The sequence below is a fragment of the Oryctolagus cuniculus genome, chromosome 1 (genome assembly GCF_964237555.1).
Source record: "Oryctolagus cuniculus chromosome 1, mOryCun1.1, whole genome shotgun sequence".
NCBI lineage: Eukaryota > Metazoa > Chordata > Mammalia > Lagomorpha > Leporidae > Oryctolagus > Oryctolagus cuniculus.
Window position 1 is genome coordinate 129,969,772 of NC_091432.1, and position 23,215 is coordinate 129,992,986.

General features: G+C 39.5%; 1 long non-coding RNA gene across 1 annotated transcript in view; it reads right to left on the bottom strand.

Annotated features, from left to right (window-relative positions):
* Positions 1–987: 987 nt before the first annotated feature.
* Positions 988–23,215, bottom strand: part of LOC127488073 (uncharacterized) — a 41,227-nt gene continuing 18,999 nt past the window's right edge. Inside the window, exons 2-3 of the long non-coding RNA XR_007915480.2 lie at positions 15,324–15,381; positions 988–10,793 (exon numbers count right to left, since the gene is read on the bottom strand). This is a non-coding gene — a long non-coding RNA (uncharacterized lncRNA). The remainder of the gene's footprint in view (positions 10,794–15,323; positions 15,382–23,215) is intronic.

The window sequence follows — 23,215 nt, forward strand, 5'->3', positions numbered from 1 at the left end:
AGCAAGAAAACTTGAGTCCACAGACACCCATCACCAGAAAAAAAGGAAGCAAGCACCTTGATACTGGAACTCCAGCTTTCAGAACTGTGAATAATAATTTTACTTTGTGTAACTGAGATCATATGTGGTATCTTCCTATGGTATCCTCAGCAATTAGAGACATGGTAGCATAAAATTCAGGGTAATTTTTTAACAACTACTTAAACATGTGGAAGTGGATATGGAACTGGATAATGGATTGCAGAATGGCATGGTTTAATGAACATACAAGAAATACAAACATAATAGCTACAAAAATAATTAAATACCTTGGAAAGCAATGATATCCTTGATTACAAGGATATCAAAGATCTTTATGATGAACATTACAAAACATTAAAGAAAAAATGGAAGAAGACACTAAAAATGAAAAAAGTTATTGATGAGCATGAATTGAAAGAATCAACATCACGAAAATATCCATACTACTGGAAGCAATTTAGAGATTCAATGTAATCCTAAAAAAAGCATCAATGGCATTATTTTCAGATCTAGAAAAAATTATGGTAAAATTCATATGGAAGCACGAGAGATCTCAAATAACTAAAATAATCTTCTCCAACAATAACAAAAACAAAACAAAGGCATCACAATACCAAATTTCAAGACATATTACAGGGCAAGGGCCAGCACTGTGGCATAGTGGGTAAAGTCACCATCTGCAGTGCTGGCATTCCACATGGGACTGGTTTGAGTCTCCACGGCTCCACTTCTGATCCAGCTCTCTGTTTTGCCTGGGAAAGCAGTAGAAGATGGCCCAAGTCCTTGGACCCCTGCACCCATGTAAGAGACCTGGAAGAAGCTCCTGGCTCCTGGCTTTCTATCAGTGCAACTCCAGCCATTAAAGAAAATTGGGGAGTAAACCAGCAGATGGAAGACCTCTCTCTCTCTCTCTCTCTCTCTCTCTCTCTCTCCCTCTCTCCCTCCCTCCCTCCCTTTTTCTTTCTCTGCCTCTCCTCTCTCTGTGTAACTCCAACTTTCAAAAAAAATAAATCTTAAAAAAACATATTACAGGCAATTATAATCAAAACAGCCTGGTACTGGTAGAGAAGCAAATGTGTAAACCAGTGAAACAAAATAGAAAATGCAGCAATCAATCCACACATCTACAACCAACTTATTTTTTACAAAGGAGCTAAAATAAATTCCTGGAGCAAAGACAAACTCTTCAACAAATGGTGATTCTGAGAAAACTGGATCTAGGCATGCAAAAATATAAAATGAGACTCCTACCTTACACAAAAATACACTCAAAATTAATCAAAGACCTAAATCTACAACCCCATAACATCAAATTACTAGAGAACATTGGGAAACACTGTAAGATGTTGGCATAAGCAAAGACTCTTGGAGAAGACTCCAGAAGCACAATCAAAGCCAAATTTGATAAATGGGATTACATCAAACTGAGACGCTTTTGCACTGCAAAAGAAATACTCAGCAAGGGGGTCAGAGCTGTGGCGCAGAGGTTAAAGCCCTGGCTTAAAGCACTGGCATCCCATATGGGCACTGATTCTAGCCCTGGCTGCTCCTCTTCCAAGCCAGTTCTCTGCTGTGGCCTGGGATAGCAGTGGAGGATGGCCCAAGTGCTTGGGCCCCTGCACCCACATGAGAGACCCAGAGGAATCTCCTGGCTTCAGATTGGCATGGCTATGGCTGTTGCAGCCATCTGGGGAGTGAACCAGCAGATGGAAGAACCTCTCTATCTCTACCTCTCTTTGTAATTCTTTCAAATAAATAAAAATAAATCTTAAAAAAGAAACACTCAGCAAAGTGAAGATACAACCAACAGAATGAGAAAATGTTCTCTTTTTTTAAAGATTTATTTATTCAAAAGTCAGAGTTACACAGAGAGAGGAGAGGCAGAGAAAGAGAGATAGAGATAGAGGGAGAGAGAGAGAGAGAGAGAGAGGTCTTCCATCCAATGGTTCACTCCCCGATTGGCTGCAATGGCTGGAGCTGTGATGGTTCAAAGCCAGGGGCCAGGAGCTTCTTCCAGGTCTCCCACATGGGTGCAGGTTCCAAGGACTTGGGCCATCTTCTACTGTTTACCCAGGCCATAGCAAAGAGCTGGATTGGAAGTGGAGCGGCTGGGTCTCAAACTGGTCCCTATATGGATGCTGGCACTTCAAACCAGGGCATTAACCCACAGCACCACAGCACTGGTCTCAAGAAAAACTTATGAGAAATGAAATAACAAATTTAATTTAACAGAATTCTAAACAAAATATCGACAGAATGGCTTAGTTTCTCCTAATATTATAGTACAGTGGAAAAGGAGAGCAATATACTGAGGGTGTAAAGGATACTAAAACAGAACAAATGTGAAAATTTTTGATAAAGAAAGCCTGTCCATATCATAAGAGAATGAATATTTAGAATAGAACAAATGCCGTAGCTGGAACATCACTGACGAGTAAACTATATTCTATGTGGAGAATAATTGGTATGTTTAAAAGAAGTGGTGTTGCTGTTGATGTCTTCTGTGAGGATTTGTTCCTGAGAGGAGGAGCATGGTGGGGGCAAGAGTGGCGGAGTCACCACACAGACCCCGGGAGTCGGGTGAAAGCAGGCCAGAGGCGAGCAGCCCGCAGACTCATTTATTTCAGTTGGTACAACAGCTTATATAGCCAAGGCAGCCAATCTGGTCAAGGGGCAGTTTATGCCCTAACCAATCACAGCCTGTTGCCAGGCAGGCTCCATTGCCAGGTGGGTTTCAAAGCCATTCCTGAGTAACTGGTGCTCACTTGCCAGTGGCCATCTTGGCATGGCCTTCTCATTCCATCACATTTCCCCATTTTTGTTTATTTTTGAGCAATGAGAGGCATGAATTTTGGCCATATAATTGTTGACCCTGTTTCCAAGTGGTCTCTGTACACAGCTGTGCCTGTCTTAGGTTGTCCCCCAGGGGATCTTACCCATTGTTGACTAACCAGCACTCAAATCGAGAGACCACAGGATTGCTTGCTCAGATAGGGGTAGGAATGAGGAATAATGGTTATCAGGAATGGCATGACCGCACACAGTCTGTGGGCCATTTGAGTGGCTGACCAGAGCTAGTAGGGTTTAAATCAGTAATGGATGTGGCTATGGGCAGTTGCAGATTCTCAGGGTAGGATGATAGGGCAGGTGCATCTGCTAACAAGGCAGACTCTCAGTCTTGTTCAGCTGGTTCTGGTTGGCTGTCAGTTGCAGGCTTGATGTTTCTGGTTGGTACCCAAATGGGCTGTCCCATAATCTCTGGAAAGACACAAGCATATCCTCGACCCTTGGTTAGCAGAAGGCTTTTTACAGGTGTTGGAATCCAGGGCCTGAATTTTGCATCCACTCCTACATTTACTGCAAACATGCGGGTGGGATGGGGTCTAACGGTTGCCCTGAGAGCCTGGGGTGCCTGAGTACTGCCACAAATGTGAGGATCCTCACTGGGTCGGATGGGATGACTTCCCATGAGTTATTGCCTCGAGGTCCTCTAAGTTCATCCCACAGGTATGTGGCAGGTGGCTGACTAGGCATTGCTACATTGTTTATTTCATTGTTTGCTACATTGCTATTTTCACTGTTGGAGCTCTCTCCCCCTAAGTTATCAACTGTTGCCTGTGAGACAGGGAACTGGAGTGTCAGGTCTGATCACTCACAGATTGACTATGTTTAGTAATCTGCATGCACTTCTGAGAGGGGGATATCTTTCCCATGTTTGAGTGTTTAAGAGCAGTGCACCACACCAACTCTAGCCAAAGGAAAGACACCCACAGCACTGCTGCCATACAAAGCAAATCCCTAGCAACTCAGCGGCTGATGGCATTATGCAGGGGGTTCCCTTCCTTAGAAGAATAGACAGTGGTGTATCAGATCGTACATATGTCCTGTGCTTAGTGGGGGACTTCCTTGATTCATTAGGTCAAGGCCGTATGCCCACACGGTGTCTCTGGAGTGTCACCTCTCTCCAGTGAGGGAAGATGAGCTGCTTCTGAATTCTGGGATGATCAGTCCCTTATGTGAATTCACTGGGTGAACAGAAAGTAAAAGGAGGAGCCGAGAAGCAGCATACACTTCTGAGCGGCATGTGCCTAACCTAGGGTCATTTAGATCGAGGACAAGGACAAGGAAAGGGGCGTAGCAGGGGGTTCTGTACTCACCCTCACAGAACCAAACAGCACACAAAACATTGAGGGGCCTACTTGTCGAAATCCAGGGGGGACCTCATGGAGTCTGACACACTGTCTTTCTGTCACATTGACATGCCAGATGTTGCTGTTGATTTCTTCTGTGAGGATTCATTCCTGAGAGGAGGAGCATGGTGGGGGCAAGAGGCAGAGTCACCACGCAGACCCCGGGAGTCAGGTGAAAGCAGGCCAGAGGTGAGCAGCCCGCAGACTCATTTATTTCAGTTGGTACAACAGCTTATATAGCCAAGGCAGCCAATCTGGTCAAGGGGCAGTTTATGCCCTAACCAATCACAGCCTGTTACCAGGCAGGCTCCATTGCCAGGTGGGTTTCAAAGCCATTCCTGAGTAACTGGTGCTCACTTGCCAGTGGCCATCTTGGCATAGCCTTCTCATTCCACCACAAAGGGGAAATATGGAAGGAACTAAAGAAAAGATGTCAGCCTTTTTGGATACCACTAGGTGGAAATATGGGAGCAAGTAGAATGTGAAAATGTGCTCTTATTAAATAACAGGTAAGAAAGACTCCAAAACTAATTAGACATCATGAGGGCTACCTTCTCATGTTTAAGGTCAAATGCATTATAATCAAAGGTTTAGGGGCAATACTACCCTTGAGAACTGTGAGCTTGGAAGAACTTGATACATGGTGCAGAGCCATACAGTTTTTGGGAGCCATGGTTTCTCATGCAGAGCCATGATAATAATGCTGTCACCTCTACTTCTGGAAAATGGAGTCTCCAATTAAACAGCATTATTCTTCAGCATTAATACATGACGGCATTTGTTTTGCTATGTTTTGAATTTCATTGGGACCTACCTCTCTCACTTTCTTTAATATTTCTTGATGTAGAATGAGAATATCTATCCTTTGGTGACCTTACCATTGTATTATGGGAACACATAACTTGTGTGGTTTAGTTGTTTACAGGAATTTTTGTCCAGAAGAAGTCATATATCTCATTTCTGTCATATTCAATTTAGAGGATGCTTAAATGAGATTGGATTTTAGATTTAGAATTAATTTAAATATTAAGACTATCAGACTACTATAATGGAATGAATGTAGTTCTCATGGAAGAATTTGTGGGATCAGCAGCTGTAGAAGATTACAAACTAATTTTTTCTTCAACAAATTATACATTGAAGATTTTATCCCCAATGTGATGGAATTTATAGAAGACTTTGGCAGGTGAATACCTTCAGATTATTTCTTGAGGTAGGGCCCACAGATTGTTATAATGGTAAAAGGTTCAACCTATATATAGAGAAAGTGCACTTTCAGGGGAGAGTTGGAGAGAAAGTTGAAGAGGACATTGTGTAGAAGGAGGGGCTATGAATCTGTGTAGAAGGTATAGATGCACAGCAATGAACACTGACATAACAAATGACCCCAGCATCTCTGAACCTGAGAAAGTGCCAGCTTTGGAAAGCAAGATGAAATCAGACTGTAGTGGTCAATTCCACTGGTGATATTGCCAGAGGGAGTGAGAGATGAGCAAACTACACTGTCATTGAGACCAGTCCAGAGCCCTGATGGATGCCTGCTGACCCAGAGAAAAAGAAAATAAGCACATCTCTCTCTTCCTATACGCCCATAATGGCACCTGGCAACTGGCTGAGATAGGGAGAGTGCCATTTTGTATATAGATAGGCAACAGCTCCTGCAGGTCTTGGGCACACACCCAGCAACTGGGGGGAACAGTGGAGGTAACTGCAGCTGCTCAGCTGCAGCTGGTGGGGAGAGTCACCATATTGTCAGCAGAGACAAATTGTCTCTCCTTCTCTGTCTGTAACTCTCTCAAATAAATACCTAAAATCTTTTTTAAAAAATAAATAAAATTGAAGCCAAAAAAGCAATACTAAAGATCAGTGAAATGAAGAGTTGGATTTTTTTTGAAAAAACATTGATATGTCAATGGTCCACAAACCAAAAAAAATGAGATGAGAAGACCCAAATTAATAAAATCAAAGATGAAAAAAGAAATGTAACAACAGATACCACAGAAATTTAAAAAATCAGAAATAACTACAAAGAGCTGCACACCAACAAATCAGGAATCATAAAGGAAATAGATTGATTCCTGAATGCATGAAACCTACAAAAATTTAATTATGAAGACATGCAAAATGTAAGCACACCAGTATCCAGACGGAGACTGAATCAGTAATGAAGACCTCACAACAAAGAAAATCCCAGAACTAGATTACTTCATTCCTTAATTTTACTAGTTAAAGATGAATAGATTCCAATTCTTCTCAAGCTATTCAAAACAATTGAGAGAAAATTCTCCCAAACTCCTTCTATGAAGACGCCATCACCTTAACCTCCAAACTCGAAAAAGATACAACACAGAAAGAGAATTACATACCAATAAACCTGATGAACATAGAGACAGAAAATCCTCAACAAAATGCTAGTTAATCAAATCCAACAACACATCAGAAGTATCATTCACTTGGACCAGGTGGGATTCATCCCTGGTCTACCGGGATGGTTCAACATTTGTGAATCAGTAAATGTGCTATATCACAGTAACAAACTAAAGAACAAAAACATGATTATCTCAATAGATTCAGAGAAAGTATGTGACAAAATACAATATCGTTTCATGATGGAAAGCTTAAAAAACTTTGGTATAGAAAGAACATTTCTTGGCCAGCGCCGCGGCTCACTAGGATAATCCTCCGCCTTGTGGCGCCGGCACACCGGGTTCTAGTCCCGGTTGGGGTGCCGGATTCTGTCCCGGTTGCCCCTCTTCCAGGCCAGCTCTCTGCTATGGCCCAGGAAGGCAGTGGAGGATGGCCCAAGTGCTTGGGCCCTGCACCTCATGGGAGACCAGGAGAAGCACCTGGCTCCTGCCTTCAGATCAGTGTGGTGTGCCGGCCACAGCGTGCCAGCCATGGCGGCCATTGGAGGGTGAACCAACGGCAAAAGGAAGACTTTTCTCTCTGTCTCTCTCTCTCACTATCCACTCTGCTTGTCAAAAAAAAAAAAATTTCTCAACACAATCAAAGCAATTTATGACAAACCCAGAGACCACTGTGGTGTAGTGGGTAAAATTTCCACCTGCAGTGCCAGCATTCTATATGGGCCCCAGTTAGTCCTGGCTGCTCCACTTCCTATCCAGCTCTGTGCTATGGCCTGGGAAAGCAGTAGAGGATGGCCCAAGCCCTTGGGCCCCTACACCTGCATGGGAGACCTGGAAGAAGCTCCTGCCCCCTGGCTTTGGATCAGCATAGCTCTGGCCATTGTGGCCAACTGGGGAGTGAACCAGTGGATGTTAGACCTCTCTCTCTGCCTCTCCCAGTCTTTCTGTGTAACTCTGACTTTCAAGTAAAATAAATAAATAAAAATGTGATGATTTTTAACAGTCCTTGTCTTGAGGAATAGTTTTTCATACAATTTTTTGAACACTTTATTAGTCTAGGGTTAATCTTATAAGCATTAATTAGTCTGAAAACAGACCTTTGTAAAAAATAACAATGAGGAAAGAATAAAGTGGAGGAAGAAGTGTGAGAGCATAAGTAGGAAGGAGGATAGGGTGGAAAGGATCACTAAATTCCTAAATCTTTATGTATTAAGTACATGAAATTTCTATACCTTAAATAAAATTAAAAAAAGAAAGACTTCTATTTGTACTTCTTCTTTATATTCTCATCATAAATAGTCTATGCACATAGATACTTAAAGTATGGCATAAATCCATACTAGTATTCAAGCCACTCAAATATCCAAAATTCTAGTACAAATCTGATGTGAAAATTTCAAGGTTTAAATTTCACTAAATTTAAAAAAAAATGATGTGTTTATTTGAAAAGCAGAGTTACAAAGAGGCAGAGGGAGACGGGGAGAGAGAGAGAGAGATCTTTCATCCATTGACTCATTCCCCAGTGGCTGCAATGGCCAAAGCTGGGCCTATCCAGGAGCTTCTTCCAGGTCTCTCACATGGGTGCAGGGGCCCAAGAACTTGGGCCATCTTCTACTGCTTCCCCAGGCCATAACATAAAGCTCAATAAGTGGAGCAGCTGGGATTCAAACTGGTGCCCACATGGGAAGCCATTTCTTAATCTAGGTGGAATGCTTTTTGTGTGTGTATGCTTTTCCAATGTTTTTAACCACTAATGCCTCAATAAATTTCTATATTCTAAAGCTCATTGGCATATATTCTGTTTACAAATAATCCTGAGTGGCAGGAAGAGGACAGATATTTTCAAAAATTCTCTAATATCTCAGAATTTAATTTTGGTATTTGATTCCTACATGGATTATGACTTACAGTGAGTGGGGCACTTGTTAGTTTGCTGATTGATGCTACTATAATCACTGATTAAGAAATGGCTTCTAAAGATGTACCACATCATGTATTTTCCAACATTGATGGTGTTAAGGAAAGAATTGCCATGTATTAATACTTAGATCTGTATCAGGAAGCTACCTTATCAATCTGTTGTTGATCCTACTAGCACTCTGTCTAGCTCCCCAGATCAGATCATTATTTTGACTTCTACCACCAGAGATTGTGCTCTTCTATTTCATAGCACTTTAGTTATCTCCAGAATTCAAGTAGCATTCATGAAATTTCTCTCCTCTGTGAACTGATGGATTATCAGCTTTGGCTTATGGCCAAAGACTCTTCACAGTCATTACATCCATAAAACTTCTCTCTTGTGTGAATTCTTTCATGTAATATGAGGTTTGACTTCTGGCCAAAGGCTTTTCCAGTTAATGGGTTCATGAGGTTTCTCCCTGTGTGCATTCTCCTGTGTTATGAGTTATGATTTATAGCAAAAGGATTTTCCACAGTCTTTGCATTCATAAGGATTCTTCCTGTGTGAATTCTGTGATGGATTATGAGATGTGACTTATGGCCAAAGACTTTTCCACACTATAACATTCATAAAGTTTCTCCCCTGTGTGAATTCTATGGTGTTTCATGAGCTGTGATTTATAGCAAAAATATTTTCCAGTCATTACATGCATGATTTTCTCTTGTGTGTGAATTCTCTGATGCATTATGAGGTTTGACTTCTGGCCAAAGGTTTTTCTACAGTCATTACATTCATGAGACTTCTCCCTTATGTAAATTCTCTGATGCATTTTGAGTTGTACTTATGGCCAAAGTCTTTTTTACAGTCATTACATTCATAGTTTCTCCCATGTGTGAATTTTCTGATGCCTTTTGAGCTGTGGCTTAAGGCCAAAGGCTTTTCCACAGTCATTACATTCATAAGGTTTTTCCCCTTTGTGAATTCGCTGATGTATGACGAGGGATGATTTATGGCCAAAAGCTTTTCCATAGTCATCCCATTCATAAGCTTTCTCCCCTGTGTGAATTCTCTGGTGTGCAATGAGATATGATTTAGAGCAAAAGGATTTTCCACAGTGATTGCATTTGTAAGGTTTCTTCCCTGTGGGAATTCTCTGATGTCTGCTGAGGGCTGACTTACAGCCAAAGGTTTTTCCACAATCATCACATTCATAAGGTTTCTCCCCTGTGTGAATTCTCTGGTGTGAAATGAGATGTGATTTAGAGCAAAAGGATTTTCCACAGTGATTGCATTTGTAAAGTTTCTCCCGTGTGTGAATTCTCTGGTGTGAAATGAGGTCTGACTTTCATCCAAAGGCTTTCCCACAGTCATTACGTTCATGAGGTTTCTCCCCTGTGTGAGTTATCTGATGCTTTCTGAGCTCTGACTTATTCTAAAAGGCTTTTTCACGATCATTACATTCATAAGGTTTCTCCTCTGTGTGAATTTTCTGATGTGTTATGAACTATGATTTCTGGAAAATGGCTTTTCCATATTCTTTACATTCATGTGGTCTCCTCTGTTTGTGAATTTTCTTATGTGTAATGAGATCTGACATCTGATAAGTGGTCTCTCCATATTCATTACACACATTGCAGTTTTCCTATATGTGAGTACTGTAATGGATGTTGTGACAGCACTTACAACTGACTGATTTTTCATAAGGTTTACATGCATAGGGTTTTTTCCTGTATGTGGTCTCTGATTTATTGCAGGATGTGATTGGTAAGTGTTGAGATCCATATACCTAATATATTCATATAATTTTTTTCTTGTATGGGTTTCTTGATGCATACTAAGATTAGAATTTTTATAGAAAGTTTTTTCTTTATTGGAGTTGTCTTTTCAACAGTGACAGTTGATATATTATAGGTTTCTTCCATATGAATCCATTCAGATTTACAGAGTATCTTCTCTCTTGTGAACTTTCACTGGTCCAATATTTTCAAGTGCTTTCTTCACTGTCTGACTCTTGTGATGCTAATAGGCTCACAGAACTGGAGTGAGTTCCCAGGTACCTTAGTGGCATCACATTTTTCACCAGCTTGTAGTTGATCACGCCCACTGTGACATACATTGCATTCCTCAGATTTCATTCTTAAATAGTTTCCCTTTTTGATAATCAGTTTTGGAATATGGCTTGAACTTAAATTAAGTTTTTTTCTTAATTCAACTCTCTTGAAGTTGATGTTTTGTTATTTTTCATAACATGTTAACTCAGATTTTTGTCCTGATTTTCCTAGTGGGTCCAAATCAAGTCATCCCTTTTCATGGTAACTGAAATGAGAAAAAAAAAACCATATCACTTAATCACATATAACTGTTTCTCCTGGCATACTCATATAAAGAAATGAAGTTACTTGTTAAATAAGTGGTGTAAGATTTTAACAAAATAAGTACAAGTTACTTATTTATGATCATTATTTGTTTTTTTTTTCTCATTAACATATTTTTTTTTTTGATAGGCAGAGTGGATAGTGAGAGAGAGAGACAGAGAGAAAGGTCTTCCTTTGCCGTTGGTTCACCCTCCAATGGCCGCCGCGGCTGGCACGCTGCGGCCGGCGCACCGCGCTGATCCGATGGCAGGAGCCAGGTACTTATCCTGGTCTCCCATGGGGTGCAGGGCCCAAGCACTTGGGCCATCCTCCACTGCACTCCCAGGCCACAGCAGAGAGCTGGCCTGGAAGAGGGGCAACCGGGACAGAATCCGGCGCCCCAACCGGGACTAGAACCCGGTGTGCCGGCGCCGCTAGGCGGAGGATTATCCTAGTGAGCCGCAGCACAGGCCCCTCCTTAACATATTAATATATTCAATTGTACCAATAGATTTACCAATGTTCACTCATGATCCTGTTTAACAAGTATGGCACAATGGCTTTTGTGGTCAAATGTGTCAATACACTGCTTGGGATGCCTGCATAACAAAACTTTGAGCTGTGGCTACTCTGCTTCCAATACAGCTCTACTTATGTAAACTGGGAGGCAGAAAATGATGGATCATGTGCTTAGAACCCTGTAATACATCAGAGAAAACTAAATGGAATTCCAGACTTTTGGTTTCAGACTAGTAAGACCTAAGTTTTGCTGGCATTTGGAGAGTGAGCCAATAGAAGATCTTCTTCCCCTCTCACTGTCATTGCCTTTCACAAAAATGAAACAACTATAGAAGATTTTTAAAGAATAAACAAATAGTTAGTAGAAATATTCACCAACTGGCTAGCAGCCAATTATTCCCTGTTCTTTTTTTCCAGCATATATATATATAATATGTATATTTTTACATATATAGAAAATATATATATATATTTTATATTTCCAGCATATATTTATAAAAATTGTGTTTTGTGCTTCTCCGATATTTTAACCATAAATGTGGAAAGCTTTTATTTGTTCATTTACTCGCAGATGGAGAATGAAATGTGGGGCCAATGCTGTGGTGCACCAAGTTAAAGCCCTGGCCTGCAAACACAGGTATAACATATGGGCACTGGTTTGAGTCCTGGCTGCTCCACTTCTGCCCCAGCTCTCTCCTGTGGCCTGAGAAAGCAGTAGAAGATGGCCCAGATCCTTGTCCCCTGCACTCATGTGTGAGAACCAGGAGAGATTCCTGGTTCCTGGCTTCAGATTGGCTCAGCTCTGACCATTGCAGTCATTGGGGGAGAGAACCAGTGGATGGAAGACCTCTTTTTCTGTCTGGCTCTATCTCTCTTTGTCTTTGAAATAAATGAAATAAATCTTTAAAATAAATGAAATATGTCTGTACTCTAGGCAGGACCATATTTGATGAACAAGATCTGAATCTATGATTTTCTCATATTCAGTCTTCCCAGGGAAACAGCATTTATGTGATTTTTCAAATGAAAAATTCACTTTTATTTGCATTCAGTGACAGCTTCCCCATATTCTTAAGGAAACCTGACATCTTCAGCTTCTCAGAACTACAACAGGTACAGAAAAGTCCTAATATACTGCCTTGGGTTTACACTCCCTACCAGTTTAATTTTTAATTTTTATTTTTTAAAGATTTATTTTATTTATTTGAAAGACATTGTTACACAGAGAGATAGGTCTTCCATCCACTGGTTCACTCCCCAGTTGGCTGCAACAGCTGGAGCAGTGCTGATTCAAACCAGGAGCCAGGAGCTTTTTCTTGGTCTCCCATATAGGTGCAGGGACCCAAGGAAATGGGCCATCTTCTACTGCTATCCGGGCCATAGCAGAGAGCTGGATTGGAAGAGGAGCAGCCAAGACTAGAACTGGCACTTATATGGGATGCCGGTGCTTCAGGCCAGGGCTTTAACCTATTGTGCCACAGCGCCAGTCCCTCTACCAGTTTAAAGAGTCTGTTTCTGCAATCCAGGATATATTCACCTTCTTTGAAAGGTGTTTTATATATCATTCTGAAACCACCAGCCCTGGTTATCTCTTCTAAATTCTTTCTATAAACGCTAATCTGTGACAATTTGTGTTTCTGGAGGCTTTTGATTAGTTGTCTCCTATTTTCACAGAAAACCCCATTTACTGTGCCTTTCTTATCTTCTTGTTTGTTTTTAAGTGATACTGAAAAATAAGAGAGAATTCATACTTCAAACTCCACTCTTTAACAAATCTGAGCCACTCAACATAAACCTATGAGGTTACTTGACCTTGGGTCAAGTAGTGAGTCTTGGATCACTTATTCTCATGTTCCTATACAAGTTCTTGCTTAACTTCATGATTTCTGATGTCACAGCAGGGAAGTGTACTTCTGACCATCTCTTACTGTTTACTTATTTACTTACCTGAGAGTCAGAGAGACAGAGAATGAGACACAAAGAGAGAATGAAACAGAGGGTTGCCAGCCACAGGATCACTCTTCAAATGTTTCCAGCAACCTATAATTTCCCTATTTATTTGAGAGGTATTTAAGTAAGACATAGAATAGACAATAGCTTTTGGCTTTGTCTCTGATTGTTCTACTGAGAAACATTTGAAGAAATGAAAACACATAATAGCACTGACGGAGACTGTGGACTCAAAAGGCTTCCATAGTCTTGGCAGTTCATGTCAAGAGCCTCAGGTGATCACTGACATCATAAATAAGAGTGTTCATTTTTAAAATAACAGCAGGAGTCACTGTGTACTTACTTTCTATGCAGGATCTCTGTCAATGAATTGTACTATGAGAATTAACTGTAAAACTTGCTCTCAAATAGTTTTTATATTGTGTGTGTGTTTGTGTCTGTGTGCACACAAATCGTTGAAATATTTACTTAGTATAGAATTGATCTTCTGTGTATAAAGTTAATTGAAAATGAATCTCAATGGCAAATGGGACTGGGAATAGGAGAGGGATGAGGAAGTGGGGTGGAAGTGAGGATGGGAGGGCAGGTATGGTGGTAATAATCACTATATTTCTAAAGTTTTACTTATGAAATTTGTACTCATTAAACAAAAGGTTTCTATAAAAAATAAAGATATTACATGGTTTCTAACTCTTTGGCTTCAAATAAAATTAAAGCTTAAATATCAAAAAAGAAAAAATACATTATACCAAATTAAAGTGAAAACAATGTAATTATTTGCCCAAAATTAGAGCTTGGGAAAATCTGCAGTACAATCTGCATTTATGACTTACTGAAAGAAATTCATAGAGATTTGTTTAAGAACCTACAGTAAGCAGCAACATTGTGGTGTGGCAGGTTTAGCCTCAACATGCAATGCTGGCAACCCAGGTGAACAGATAGTTTGAGTCATGGCTTACCAAGCTCCAATCCAGTTCTCTGCTAATGTGCCTGAAAGAACAATGAAAGATGGCCTGAATATTTGGTTCCTTCCATCAATGTGGGAGACTCAGATGAAGTTTCAGGATCTTGGATTTGGCCTGGCCCAGTCTTGGCTACTGTGGCCATTTGGAGATAAACCTATAGATGGAAGGTATCTCTTTCTGCTTGTCTCTCCCAATCTCTGTAACTCTGCCTTTCAAATAAATAAGTCATAAAAAACAACCTGCAGTAGATTCTTTTCTGCATATATTCCTTATTCTATCCCTGAATCCAGTTCAGCTCCTCAAAATTATTAAGGACTGCATTATCCTAACAATTCAAAAACAAACTTAACTAATTTGTGTTTTAACACTAGGTAACTCTTACCCTTGCAGAATGTTAAGTGTTTATTTTCAGGGTGGCACTAAAGCACTGCCCACTACATCATCTATGTTTCAGACATCATGACCCCCCCAAATTAGCATAATGTACTCTAAGTTTCAACTCAAAACATAGTAACAAATGTATGTTTTTCCATGGCAACAGAAAGAGACCAAATTGCCTTATCTTAGATAACTCTGTTTCATAATCATTCCAAATTAATCAGCAATCTTATTTGTGCATACTCCCTGAGAATAAACTTTATGCTTATTTTTCCATTTTAATTAATAAACATTGCACATCTCCTGAAATGAAAAAGGACAAAAAGCTGAGGAATAATTAAGAAAACCACTTACAGGGCCAACACTGTGGCACCTACAGTGCTGGCATCCCATATGGGCACCAATTCAAGTCCCAGCTGCTCCACTTCTGATCCAATTACCTAAAATTGTATCTGGGAAAGCAGTGGAAGATGGTCCAAGTCCTTGGGCCCCTACAACCACATGAGAAACCTGGTAGGTGCTCCTGGTTCCTGGCTTCAGATCAGCTCAGCTCCAGCCATTGCAGACACGTGGGGAGTGAACCAGCAAATGGAAGACCTCTCTGTCTCTCTCTACCTATCTTTGTAAATCTTACTTTCAAATAAATAAAATAAATCTTTTACAAAAAGAACACCACTTACAGGTGATATATTGATTTTCTTTGCTCTTGGAAATATGTGGAGGTGCCCAGAATGATACCTGGAAGAGAAGGTGAATGAAAGGAGTTAAAAGAAAACTTTGGCCAGCGCTGTGGCTCACTAGGCTAATCCTCCACCACCTGCAGCGCCAGCACCTCAGGTTCTAGTCTTGGTTGGGGCGCCGGATTCTGTCCCGGTTGCTCCTCTTCCAGGCCAGCTCTCTTCTGTGGCCCGGGAGTGCAGTGGAGGATGGCCCAGGTCCTTGGGCCCTGTGCCCGCATGGGAGACCAGGAGAAGCACCTGGCTCCTGGCTTCGGATCAGCGTGGTGCACTGGCTGCAGTGGCCATTGCGGGGTGAACCAACAGAAAAGGAAGACCTTTCTCTCTGTCTCTCTCTCTCACTGTCCACTCTGCCAAAAAAGAAAACTCCTCTGGTTTTCTTCTACATTGAACTGTGGGGAAAAAAAATAAAATAATAGAAAGAATAAAGAACAAAGAATATATTAACTGAGAAAACATCAGCTTCATTGTGGAGATGTGAAATTCTATAGAAAGTATGCAACTTACAGCTTTGCATTTTTGGCCAAAATTGCATTGGAACAAGTATACATAATGTATATTTAATGTAATACACTGTTCCATTAATGATTCCAAATAATGTCATTGCTTATATTCGTCCCTTCACAAGTCCCTGGAACTCAATTTAATTCACTTTACCCCATGATACATCAGTAAATGTGATAGAAAGAGATATTTTATAAAGTATTTGCCTTCTCAGGTTTTCCTTATTTGAGAGTTATCTGGAAAACCCTGGGACCTGCCAGTTGAAGAGATAGGATCTAGCCAAGATTCACCACAAACTACCAGACATCTAAATGAAGCCATCTCTAAGATTCCAGCCTCAATCCATACCTCAGATGACTGAATTATTTCTGGTCCCAGAATGATCATAGGAACTGCCCAGCTGAGCCCATCCCAAAATACTGAAACAGAATTACAAATCAAATGGCTATTTGCAAAGCTTTGTGTTTTCAGATTTGTCCTACACCCAATGCTGATACATAGTGTGTGAGCTGGGGAGAAATCTGAATTACATGAGAATTTATACAATTAATACCACTTCACAATCTCATGTAGAATTTGGGCAAATGCTACCAATGTGGGAGACCCAGATAAAGCTGCTGGATCCTGACCTCAGCCTGTCCCTGCCTTGCTCTTTTTCTATGGTCAGGACACATAGGAACACATGCAATGTATATTTTCCAGTTGGATTTTTCTTTAATTTTAGTGTATTTTTACTTTATATTCTCAATTTTGTTTAGTGATTTTCAATTTAGGTATATTAATTTCCCAATTATTAGGTGTTTGTTTTTTTAGCTTAATAGTTGCTACTTGACCTATTTTACTAAATCTGTCTACCACCTCATTGTATTGTGCTTCATGATTGGGTTTATTAGTATGGCCATCTACATGAGTAATCATTTTTTTAAGCTTGGACTCAGATATCTTAGTACATGTATCTTTGGACCATATATCTTTACCATAGATTTGCCAATTATTTTTTTCCATTTATTAGACAAAATTGTGACTCCATTGCATGAGCACTATGAATTATTGCAAATGTAAATAAGTTTGTGTTCTTCTTGGATTGTTTTCTCTACTGCTAACCAAATTGTGCTGATTTGTTTATTCCCTCTTTTGTCAGGATCATTCCCTCTGAGGGTCTACAGGCTGCACCTTTCGAGGATCTACGAAGGCTGAACTATCTGTAAACCAGGCATTCCTGAGTTGCTCTGACCATGTTGGTCCCCATGTACCAATGGGTTAAGGTGGTGGTTTTTGTGTTTATGGTGGTGGAGTTGTCATCTCAGCCACCTATTTAGTGACTTTTGATATGTTGCCACCTGTCTTTGCCTTGTGGTTCTTCAGGAATTCTTGGATATGCCATTTCCAAGTTAAAACCTTTAGTTTCAGATGTACTCTGCAGATTGCCTACCCAAATTGACCCATGGTAGTACAGGTATTGTGGTTTGGATTTCTATGGGTTGATCCTGGCATAGAGGTTCACATTTCTCAGCACTTCATATAAAGTCCATATTATTTTTTTGAACAACGAATACTTGAAAACTGAGTGTGGAAAGCACTTGCAGTATAATTCAGTTGGTATACTGTGTTTTTCAATAATTTTATAAAGTGCCCAATTACCATACCATTCCAAAAATATAATGTCTATAGTATTATTGTTTCCCTTTATATTATGTAATTCTTGGTATGTTTTAACATATTCTACATATTCTTTTAAAGTTTGGAGGACTTGTTGTTGCCCCATGTAAATCTGGATGCTTTTCTAGTAATTTGATATATTGCTTTAAATATAATTTGTAAATATGGAATGTGAATCCTCCAACATCCAATTAATTTTTGTGCTCCATTTTTTTCCATTGTAGAAGATAAACTTCTTAATTTATCTATTATAATATTAGGGATTGTTTTATCCTCACTGTTCCATTCTATGCCTAAAAATTTTACTTGGTGGCTTGAATTTTGTATTTTATATTGGGTTATTGTCCATCCATTACTTACTAAATGTTTGATAAGCTTATCTAAAGTGTGTTAGCCACTCTTTCTTATCTCCATAAATTTTTAAATCATCAATTTAACTTAAAACTTGCATATCAGGATTTTTATTTTTAATTTGTTTTCAATATCCATTTATTATTGTATGTGCAATATTTGGGCTATTTTTATATCCCTGACATAGCCTGGTGAATTGATATTGAATATTATTCCAAGTATATGTAGTTTGTTCTCTTGAATTTTTAGATAATGGAATGCAAAAGAACATATCAATTAGGTCTATTGTGGCAAAATATTTAAGATTGTCCATAGTAATTTTATTGATAATTTTTTCTACCTCTAGTATGTTTCCTGGTATGGCAGGTTCATTTTTATTTAAGTTTCTAACATCTACTGTGAATCACCATTGGGGTTTTATTATAGGCCATACCCTGTTATTGAAATTAAAGGTTTGGGTTTGTTCAATTATTCCCTCCTTTTAAAGCTTCCCTATTTTGTTATTATTTCTTTATGTCCTCCTTTTAGGGGGTATTGTTCAATAAAAGTTGGTTTTGGAATAGGTAATTCAATTAGTTGAATATTAATAGCTGCTAGTAATGATTGTTTTACTGATTTTTAAGATGAATGTGGTCTTTAATTATCATTGGGATCCAATTCATTCCCAAAATATTATATGGGGATTGTGCTAGAATTGCTTTACCTAAAATATCTTTCCTATCATAATTTTTTATTTTAATTGGGATGTTATACACCTCTATAGTCTGTCCACTAATGCCTTCAATAGTTATCTTATTTTTAATTTTAGTGCCTATGTCTCTAATTATGGTTACTTGGCTTTCAGTATCTGTTAAGAATTTTAAGTTATAATCTATATTTTTAAAGTTAATTACTAAATTCATAAATAGTCTATTATCTATATAGTTACATTTTAATTGTGCCTTTTGGGTTTGGGTTTCCATTTCTGGAACTTGAATTTTCTGTATCCCAATTGAGGGGTGCTGTAGAGCTGATTGGGCCATTCACTGACTCTTTCCTGTTTTGATGGTATGAGGGATGATTTGTTGGCCTTAGAGAGTTTGGGGGGAATTTGGAGCCCAACAGATTTCTATTGTAACATGGGTAATTCTGGGGTCCCCTGTTGGAGTTTTTCGCTGTTTCCCCTTTGATAATTATTTTCTGTTTTCAGTCTGGGTTCCCATTGGATGTTTTTAAAGCTTTCCCCATTAGGATTTTCAAATAGAGGCAGATGTCTGAGTTTGGGTATTAAAAATGATAAATTTTGGCCCCCTTCTAGGTCTCCAGCCTGGTGGAAGTAATCCACAATTTCTTACATTACTCTGGCCCTCATCAGGGTGATCATGGTAAGACGCAAGTGTTGTGGTCAACCCTTAATAATTAAATTTTTAATCCCTTGACACTATCATTGGAGTGGTTGCCTCTCAGGACCATATCATTAACACCCCAATTTTTCTACATAGCCTTATGGCTTTGTTGATATTATTACATTTAATTTGGGCAATGAGATGCTAAATCTAATATTGGAAAAGCCTGCTGCCAAGCTTCCATTATCCAGTCAAAAATTGACTGTTCATCATACAGTCATCCATTATTTGACAAAGTTTGTCATGTATTACCCAATTTTCCACTATTCCAGTTAAAATATTCATTTATCACCCACTAACTAAAATGCCATTTGATCCTTTAGTCCAGAGCTTGTATAAGAACTCAAGATTTTAAGTCTCTTTTTGGGCAAAGTCCTGCCTGTATTTTTGAAGTTCAGCTTGTGTAAACTCTGATTTCTATGCTGACTTTGGGATCTCTTATTCTTTGAGTCCTATTTTATTTTTTAGCAGCTACTGGTAACCTGGACTTAGGTTGTTTCTTTTCTTTTTTTTTTAAAGATTTATTTATTTATTTGAAAGGCAGAGTTACACAGAGAGAGGAGAGGCAGAGAGAGAGAGGCCTTCCATCCAATGGTTCACTCCCCAATTGGCCACAACAGCCAGTGCTGTGCCAATCTGAAGCCAGGAGCCAGGAGCTTCTTCTGGGTCTCCCACGTGGATGCAGGGAGCCAAGGACTTGGGCATCTTGTACTGTTTTCCCAGGTCATAGCAGAGAACTGAATCAGAAGTGGAGCAGCCAGGTTTCGAACCAGCACCCATATGGGATGCCAGTGCTTCAGGCCAGGGCATTAACACATTGCACTACAGTGCCATCCGAGGTTTTTTATTTTCTAAGAATGGGTATTTAAGAATGGATTAATTTGGGTCTTGTCTAATACCTGTCTGGCTAATTCCTTTCCCCTAGATAAATCTGAGTCAGTATCTGCATATTATCTTGGAGACTTCATGAGGGGAAGCTCTTCCCAGGATTGGCTCCACTACTTCTGGAGAGTGCAAGTTAATTGTAAACATCAGTCCCCTTTTTACACTTAGTGAATTTTTCTTGAGTAATTAATTCCAACTTGCATCAAGGATTATTAACCATTAATTCATTTACCTCTTTTTTCTTCCAATTTTTGATTTTCTCCCAGATCTCACTAATTTTGTCTTATATTTATAAACAATATGGCAATTTGTACCTATACTTATGTAAATATCTATAGAAAGTACAAATTACCTATGTGACTTGCTTATACCGATATAAATAAATACATATTTATGCTGATATTTCAGATTTTTTTTTTTACCAAAGTTAATTAAGCTACATGGATGGCCAGATTGATATGCACTTTAACCCACTTTTCCCTCAAATACCTCCTAACCTTCCCACACCGATCTTTAATGCTTACTAGGTAATGAAATTCCCATTCTAGGTAATTATATAGCCTTTTAGACAGCCAGCCACACATTTAAAACCTAGTTCTCATGAGATCAGCATCAAAGGCCCATTTTACCTCGACCAGAGCTGCTCTTACCATAACCTTGCTCTCCTAGCCTTAGCCATGGGTGACTTTTGGAGGCAACTAGTCTGGTGCCCCTGTGGTCAAGCGACTTAGTATGGGAGTCTTGAGTCTAGGAATCCATTTTGCCCCTACCTGAGCCAGTCTTTTAACAGCCTTGACCTCCTAGCCTTAGCTGTGTGTACATTTTGGAGGTCACTAATTTGGGTCTCCTTCATCAAGGCCTCAATTTAGGTGGGTATTGGTGAGCCCTTACCAGAGCCAGTCTTACCACAGCCTTAGCCACCTAGCCTTAGCCATGAGTGCCTTTTGGAGGTGACTCTTGCCAAATACTAAATTTGGGTAAGTATCAAGAAGCCCCTGCCAGAGTCAGTCTTACCACAGCCTCAGCCATGTAGCTTTAGCCCTGGGTGCCTTTTGGAGACGTCTCTTGCCAGACACTCATACCAAGCTTAAAATCACCTGGAAGAGATTTTGTGAGTGGATATTTTTGAAATCCTGCTGACTATGCTAACTATCATGAACGTAGTAATGGCATTAAGCTGGTCTTCGTTCCAATAAGGCTTTTTATTATGTAATAGTAAATCACAAGTTTTAATTTGTATAACACAACATACTGTGTAAAAACCAACCACCTAAGGCTCCCAAAGAACCTCTCATGCTCCTCATGACATGCCTTAGACCCAGAGAGAGGCATTGCAGAGTCTGCAGGGGTGGTGCCTCTGAGCCAGAAAGCACAGATCTCCAAGGAGATTAGAGTCTCAGCATCTTGCTGGTGTTGGGCTTCAAAAAGGAAGAATCTCAGCTCAGGGAGAGAAGAACCTCAACACCCAGTGAGTGCAGGGCTGGCTGGGAGAACTTTGCTCACAAGAATGTCTGAGTGTTTTGGGTCAACCTGGAGCTTTCACTTGGCTGCACTCATCCGAGGCTCTTCACATGAGCTGCTTAGGCTATGGAAGCTTTTTGGATCCACAAACTTTATCAGTATTTAGACAAAGCCATAAGCAAAGTAGAAGTTCTATCCTCCATTCAGAGACAAATATATCCTTCTTTGATGGCCACTTCTTTCCACTGATGTCTCACCCACAGAGCTTCTGCATGTAGAACTTTTTTTCCACACTATCTAGGCTGAAATGCTCTCCTGAGCTTCTCAGTCAGACCAGAGTGACTTAAGGGCTGATTCTAAGATCAGAGTGCTACTTAAAGTGATTGTCATGCTATGAGACTGCTGCATGGACTACTTCCCATGTTGGAGCATTCACAACTTTTGAATTCTCTTTATTATTATTACTGAACACTTAATACTACTTATCTGATCAGTTTAACACTTGATCCTATCTATATGATCACTTTACCACTTAAGCCTATCCATATGATCTCTATAAAACTTGAGTTGCTATTTCTATCAGCAGCTTAAGGGAATTTGGGGTCCCATTGTAAGTTTTTATACTGTACCTTTAGAAGTAAGTCCATATGAATGTATGCAGAACTGTATTGCTTTATAGTTACAAAATTCATACATTTTACAATTACATATTTAGAATCATGGTAATTCTTACTGTGCCCACTCTCCCACCCACATCCCCACCCCCTTCCTCTTCCATTTTTTATTCTCCCTTATTTTTTACTAACATCTATTTTCTTTTTTCTTTCTTTTTGATGGAAAAAAACTACCAGTATTTTTTATTCTTGATGGAAAAACAGAACAAAACCACAAGTTGGAGCCATGGAATGAAAATACAGATGAAATAGAAAATACTCTCTTGTCATGATTTCCCTCTTTCAAATGTCATTCTGCATGGAAGTGATTTTACTGGGACAAACAGAAGATCAAATTGGAGTTTCTTACTTTTGTAAAATGGGGAATCAAAAACCTGCTGATCAATAAACAAAAAAAGTAGCAAGAATCCCTGGTAAAGCTATTCTGTACACATAATTATACACTTATATTTTACCAGTAAAAGACAGCCCAGGGAGAGCAATGACTAGAGACTGGTATGAAACCAAAGTGAATGCTCTGGAGCTTTTTCTAAACTCCTATCCTAGCGTAGTGTTTTTCAGTGTCTTTTGAAAGACAGATTCCTTTGAAACATTCAAGTCTTAGCATCTTAATTCATTCCTCCCTTCCTTTGTCTCTTCCCATTTAAAGTGAAGCACAGTTTTGTCCAGCACCACTCAGGAATAAAAGGGGTTGGACTCCTGGGATTGGAAGAGTTTCCTGCTACAATGATTTGGGTGGAGGAGATGTCAACAGAGTTTTTCCCTAGTTTTAACAAATATAAATGAGGAATGAGATCATTTGGCAGTTCTATTTTCACTAATAGGTAGGCACCTTTACTTCATGAATTATGCTCCTTATAATAAATAATAAAATTAAATCAGACTTTTAAAAAATTTGGTTAAAGAAAAATGGAAA